Source organism: Triticum aestivum, chromosome 4D, assembly GCF_018294505.1.
Source record: "Triticum aestivum cultivar Chinese Spring chromosome 4D, IWGSC CS RefSeq v2.1, whole genome shotgun sequence".
Classification (NCBI taxonomy): Eukaryota; Viridiplantae; Streptophyta; class Magnoliopsida; order Poales; family Poaceae; genus Triticum; species Triticum aestivum.
Genome location: NC_057805.1, coordinates 219,979,321 through 219,986,701, shown reverse-complemented (window position 1 = coordinate 219,986,701; position 7,381 = coordinate 219,979,321).

Genomic DNA, 7,381 nt, shown 5'->3' with positions numbered 1-7,381 from the left:
CTTATGCAAGACGGAAGAGTTGTTTCATATGCCTCACGACAGCTTCGACCTCATGAGTTGAATTATGCCACGCATGATTTGGAGTTAGCAGCCGTAGTGCATGCGCTCAAGACCTGGAGACATTTTCTTATTGGAAACCGTTGTGATGTTTACACGGATCATATGAGCTTGCAGTACATTATCACGCAGAAGGAGTTGAATCTCACGCAGAGGAGATGGTTGGAGCTCATAAAGGATTATGATATGAAGTTGCACTATCATCCAGGAAAGGCCAATGTCGTAGCAGATGCTTTAAGCCGCAAGAGTTATGTGAATACTCTCGTAACCGGAGGATTACCGCAGGAGTTGGCCGACGATCTCACGGAACTTTGTTTGGACATAGTTCCAAGGAGATTTGTTGCACCTTTGGAAGTTCAGTCCATGTTATTGGGAAAGATTCGAGAAGCCCAGAAGACTGATAAGGAGATTTTTGAGATAAAGGAGAAGATGAGTAAAGGAAAAGCCAAAGGTTTTCATGAGGACGAACACGAAACTTTATGGTTTGAGGACCGTATTTATGTGCCTAATGACCCAGAGATCAGGAATTTAATACTTGAGGAAGCTCATGACTCGCCATACTCGATTCACCCCGGAAACACCAAGATGTATTTGGATTTGAAGGAATATTTCTGGTGGACAGGTATGAAGAAGGATATTGCCGAGTATGTAGCAGTATGTGATGTATGTCAGAGAGTTAAGGCAGAACACCAGAAGCCAGGAGGGTTACTACAGCCTATGCCGATACCCGAATGGAAGTGGGATAAACATGGCAGGGATTTCATCACCAGATTACCCAGGACAAGATCAGGATATGACTCCATCTAGGTAGTAGTAGATCGCTTGACCAAAGTGGCTCACTTTATCCACGTGAAAACACTTATACGAGTGCGAAGTTGGCCAAGATATACATGACCAGGATCGTATGTCTGCATGGAGTTCCAGGACCATCGTATCAGATAGAGGAACACAGTTTACTTTGAAGTTTTGGAATCAGTTACACCAGACTTTGGGTACCAGGCTAGAGTTCAGTACAGCCTTTCATCCGCAAACAGACGGACAGACCGAGAGAGTCAATCATATTTTGGAGGACTTGTTGAGACCTTGCGCGCTATATTGTGGATCTAGTTGGGATGATAATTTTCCCTACGCAGAATTCTCATACAACAACAGCTACCAGGCTAGTTTGACGATGGACCCTTTTGTAGCCTTGTATGGAAGGAGGTGCAGGACACCATTGATGTGGGATGAAGTTGGAGACCGTCAATTGTTCGGACCAGATTTAATCAAAGAGTCTGAAGAGAAGGTTAAGTTAATTTGTGATAGACTGAAGGTAGCTCAGTCCAGGCAGAAGAGTTATGCTAACACCAAACGCAAGGAGGTAGCCTATGAAATTAGAGACAGATCATATCTTCGTGTGCCACCACTTCGAGGAGTTAAACGATTTGCAGTCAAAGGAAAATTAGCCCCAAGATTTGTAGGACCATACCGAGTTTTGGAACGTATGGGAGAAGTGGCCTACAAGTTGGAGTTACCCGAAGGTTTTTTAGGAGTTCATGATGTGTTTCACGTTTCCCAGTTGAAGAAGTGCCATGCAGAGATGTCCGATATTCCTCTGAGAGATACAGTGCCCCTGGAAGCAATTCAGTTGGAGAGTGACCTAACCTACAAGGAGAAACCTGTCAAGATTCTCGAGTTTCCAGCCGAGTTACACGCAGCAATGTCATCAAATTTTGCAAAGTTCAGTTGAGCCACCATACCGAGGAAGAAGCCACCTGGGAGCGAGAAGAAGACCTATGGAAAGACCACCCACGCCTATTTGCTATCCAACCCGAATCTCGAGGGCGAGATTCATCTTAAGGGGGGTAGGTTTGTAACATCCCAATTTTCAATTTGGATGTTAACCATTAGGTCATCATATGCATCCATGCTCTTTGCATTTTTTTGGCTTGTTTGGCCAGTTTTTATCCTAGAGACCTTAAGCAACTCAAGGACCATTTGAGAGAGTTGGAGGTTTTCATAAAATCCATTTTTGAATTTTTCAAAATTGGTATATAGGATCAAGAGATTTTCATTTGAAATTATTTTTCAAAAATAAATAAAATAATGAGAGAAGATAATATGACTTCTTCAAAACAGAGGAAATAATGGAAATTTAATTTTAAATAAAAATATATTTTATTTGAGTTTTTATTTGAGTAAATTAAGGAAAAATTGTATTCTAAAAATTGCATTTTCGCCCGGAAAAATGTTCATGTTGTCCTAAATATTAGTAAAGGACCGTGAAAATTATTTTTGGGATTTTCGGATTTTTATTTTTATTTTATTTTGGATTTTTTCTGGCAAATTTTTTTTTTTAAAGTTTGGACCGAACTGGGCGAACGGCCCAGCCGGCCCACGCACCCGCCGCCTCTCCGTGCGGGAGTCCGCCCCGCGCCGCCGATAGAGTCCGAGCCGGACTCTGCGACCGCTGCCGTCTCACACTTACCCCCTAGCCAAGCCGCCACCCCTCCCCCGGCTTTATAAGCCGTGGCCCCGCCGCCCCGTCCTCACCACCACCACCGCCGCCGCCCCGCCTCCCGCCGTGCGCCGCGCCGCCGCCGCCGAGCCGCGTAGCCGCCGCCCCGCGCCGCTTAGTCGCCGCCCGCTGCCTCGCCGCCTCGCCCCGCTCGCCGGAGTTTGCGCCGCCGCCGTCGCCTGTTTTTCTGCCCCGAACCACCCCGAACCGGTATAAACCCGAACCGCCCGCCCCATTTTTTTGGTTTATTCGTTTAGATCGGTTTTATTTTTAGGGTTCGCTAATTAGCGAACGTTCGCCCGATCTTCTCTATTAGCGAACGATTTCGTTCGTTGGTCTCTGTTAGCGGACATTCGTCCGATAGATTTTTCTTTTTAGTTTTATTTTCGGCCAGGGACCTATCCGTAATTAATTTTATCGCAGATTAGTCCCTGATCTTCAAACCCTCGCTACTTTTTGCTTGTTTGCCCAAATCCAGTGAAACCAATGCCAAAATCTTCGTCTTGTTACACTCTGTCCAGATAATAAACTTGAGCATGATTTTGAAAATTTAAAATTTGGTTTTAAGCAGATTTGAATTTGAACTTCTTTTGATTGTAGTTTGAGTTTCGTAACTCCGATTCGATTGATTCTTTTTGCAAATCGAAGCTCTTCACTTTAACTTTCATTTTAGATATTTTATTTTGGGTTTTAGCTTTGCATCTTATGCTTGAGTGCTTATGTATGCTATTGTTTGTTCACGATAGAGTTTCCGGAGTGCGAGGCTTGCTACTACGAATCTCTAGGGTCTTCCGATCGTCAGCAAGACAAGTAACACTTTGATCATATCCTTTTATTACCCAGTGTTTATGCATTAGATTCAACCCTCAAACATTGGATGAGTAGGATTTGATAACCTGCGGGTATTGGGATGTAGTTGATGAGGTAGGAACCTATTGTCTTATATTCAAACCTTGGGTGTTACTACGTTATGCTCATACTGCTATGCTATGCTCGTAGTCAAGGATTGGTTTTGAGTGATTCATGAAAGATGCGAGAGTTATTATTAATGGTTAACTTAAGGTGGCTACTTTACTACACATTTGGGTGGATTAGTTGCGGGCACCTGGGGATATACCAGTGTTGTCCAAGGAGATCCCGAGGAACCCGTGTGATAATCCTATGGTTTGCCACCCAGGCTCAAAGGGATCATAATGTTATTCATGCTGGAAACTTCTGTGTGCAGCCACAAGCCATTATGGGCTCTGGCATAGATGAGTATGTTGCGTGACCACTTTCAGTGGTAGACTAGTAGATGTAGGGGATGTAGGTGGTACTGTCTACCCATCGTAAAGAGTTAATGCTTCTGAAAGACTGTGTCTCGGTCATCCGTTTCTCAAACATCATGTAGTGCGAGAAATTCAATGAAGGAGATCGAGTCTTGTGGGGAAAAGTGCGCAAACCTCTGCAGTGTGTATTAACTAATCATGATTAGCTGTGTCCCCGGTTATGGACATCTTGAGTATTTGGTGTTTGAATTATTATGTTGATCTCATCACTGTACTTAATTAATTTGTCGGGTTATTAAGTTTTAATTTTGGGATTGAGTTGGGGTTACCTTCTCAATGTTTTCAACAATCTATGTAGTTAAATAAAATATATTCCTTTGTTGTAGGAGAAAACTAGCTTTATGAAAAAATGATAACCATAGAGCCTCCACCAGCCATATATGCATGTAGCAATAGCTGTTATTCTATTCATTGCTCTATTGTGTTATTTTGCCAGCATATTCCATGTGCTGACCTACACGGCTGCAACGTATCGTGTTGCAGAATTTTCAGACGAAGAGTAAGGTGCACTAGGTGACGGTGTCCTGGACAAGGGGGTACTCACCACGTCGTCTCCCGATCAGTTGGATTGGGGCGAGGACCCCCATGGCCGTTTACTCATGGGCCAGTTCAGACAGCCCATGCCGCATCCAAGGAGGATTCCACAAGATTTGGCGCCCAAGACAAGGACTCCTCTAAACCCTAGGCCTACGGTGCATATATAAACCGTGGCAAGGCTAGTCAATCGACAATCTCATATTCATTACTACAATCTCGTGGTAGATACGTGTACTCTATACTACACCCATATGAAAACAATCAAAAGCAGCATGTAGGGTATTATCTCATCAAGAGAGCCCGAAGCTGGGTAAAACCCCGTGGCCATGTTACCATTGCTCCAAGACGCCTAGCTCAGGACCCCTACTACGAGATACGCCGGATATTGAACCGACATAGGTGCTTTCATTGAGAGCCTGCTGGGCGTTCGCCGCGGTTCAATGGCTTACTCATCTACATCGGTTCTGACCTCGTTGATCGAGATTGAAAGAAATTTCGGCCGCAACATGAACCAGGTGATATTCTTCTGATTAGATCGTTCTGCAACGAATAATTTATTTTGAACCCTGCTGCTAGTTTGCACTAATCCTTCACAGATCAAAAAGCAGCCGCGTCCATGAGTGGCGTATGCCACCGTTCCGTGATGACCTAGTCATGGGCGTGTGGATTACCACGCGGTAGTGGTCGATTGGCCGAGAAGCATGTACAAGAGCACTAGCCGAATACTAGTACAACTGGTGGTCAGATCCGAGATGATCCGCCCCCACCTTTTTCCTTCACCGGTCAAATACTAGTATAACTGGTGCGATAGTTCGGTGAAGTCCCAGGACAATTCTCTTGGCCGATGCCCTGCTACTAGCACTATCACCGTAAAAGAGATTTTACTCCACATGGAGCATCAGGGAAGTTAATCAATTTGTTAATTGGTATTATTAGTCTAAGTGCAACACAGTCTCCAAGGCTTAATCATTGAATAGTACATCTTGCTTTTCTTGTTCATGTGAAGGCCCAATCTAACACTACTTGATTTTGTCTCTTCCTCATCAATTGATGTTGAAATCTCCTCGCTGAGGTCTATCTGGCTTAATTAATTCGGCGGCCGTACAAGAGCAGTCGACTCTCCATCGATCTCCAACTACTACATGATGCCTAAACACAAGCTCTTCGGTTAAACGCAACCACGCGGGATAATCACATGTTTTATTTTTCCTAACTATTCGATTAGCTCGCAAAATTATTGCACACAGAATATTTTCTGTTGTTTTGCAATGCATTATTTTTGCAGGGGTATTTTCTCGACACCGGTGTACGACGTCGGTCTAGCCAACGTCTCACCGTCACTGAGGTTGGCCGACCTGTGTCGACATCGCCGCGCCACAACACCGTCATACCATCGAGCTAGCCTCAACGCTCAGGCCATATTTACCAAACTTTTTTTCGCACAAATTAATTATGCACCTTTTTTCATTATTATTATTATTTCTTGGTTGCACTGCGTTGTGCGTGCAGGCAATCTATTTAGGTTGGGCCGCGCCAACACCTCGGCAAGCCGATGCTGTCGTCCCGCCTGCGTTGACCAAGTCATTGCGTCGCGTCAACGCGTGTCCCTGTGTCAACTTTTCCGCATTGCCGCTCCGCCGGGCTAACCTTGTTGCCCAGGCCATATATATTCAATTTTTTACTTTCACTTATGTCAATTAAGTAGAAGATTTTTTTATTTTTGGACTACACTATTTTACATGTGTAGGCAGTCGACTTCGACTACGTCACGCGGTCACTTCGGCAAGCCGACGTCATCGTCCCAATAGGCATAAATTGGCTCGCGTGATCATCTTGTTGGTCGAATTGCCATACCGACATGTTCGGTTGCCTCGGGGACTTCGGCATCGTTGAGAGTGCTCAACCTCATCGAGTGTTCGGCACACGGGCCATATTTCTTTTATTACTCACTTTGCATAAATTATTAATTATGCAACTAATTTTTTTATTTATTATTATTACTATTATCTCTGGCTTGCACTATTTTCCATGCACAGATAAATGATCCGGGTCCGGCAGCGTTGTCACCTCGGCGTACCGACGTACCACGTCACCTCGGCTGGACCAGGGCTTCGTCATCACTTCATTAACCCACGCCGGGGTCTTTGGCGTCATACTGTCGGCCTGCTCAGTCGCCTCGGTCGGGCTGGGGGTTCCACCTCGCCATATCAACCGCGCTATGTCGCCACTTCGTCAAGCCGAGCTCTTTTCTCAGACACTTCAGAACCGGCTTGGGGGCTGGGACCTCGGCCACGCCGAGGACTATGTCTTCATCCCACCATAAGTCCGGACCTCATCATCAACACCGAGCACGCTAACCAGCTAAGCCGCTTTCATGCTCAATTTGTTTTAATGAAAATTCTGTTCGGTTCGACAAAGCATTATACTTTTTTGGCAAAAAGTTGTTTGTGAAAAGATTCCTTGTCAAAACTTTGTTTGTCACACACAAATTCAAATACCCCGTTTACTTGGGGGCTTCCTTTATGAAGCCTTTCCTCTTGCATATGATTATACTTGTAAGGCTTCGTTCCTTGTTCGTGTATTACGCCACAATATGCACCATATTGACTTAAGTGTTCTGCAAGTTGGGTTGCCTTGCTCCTGTGTTTACCCCTACGTTCCCGATTGTTCGGCTAGGGAGTAAAGGGAGCACCTCTGCGTTTTTCACGATCGGGTCATCCGAGCTCGGACCTCAGACTGGGTGAAGCCAAAAGCTAGCGCTCTTATTGTTTTCAATCATGGTTGGCACACAACGGAACTCATGAGTACAAAAAATCTATTGCACAAGTCTCATAGTGACAATGAGCTACCAAAGAAAGGTATCGGTGGAGGTACTATTTTCTTCGAAGATGCTTCTTACACTTCGTCAGTAATATAGCATACGTTCCCTGAGCGCGCTTTGTCTGTTACAGCCTTATGGCCT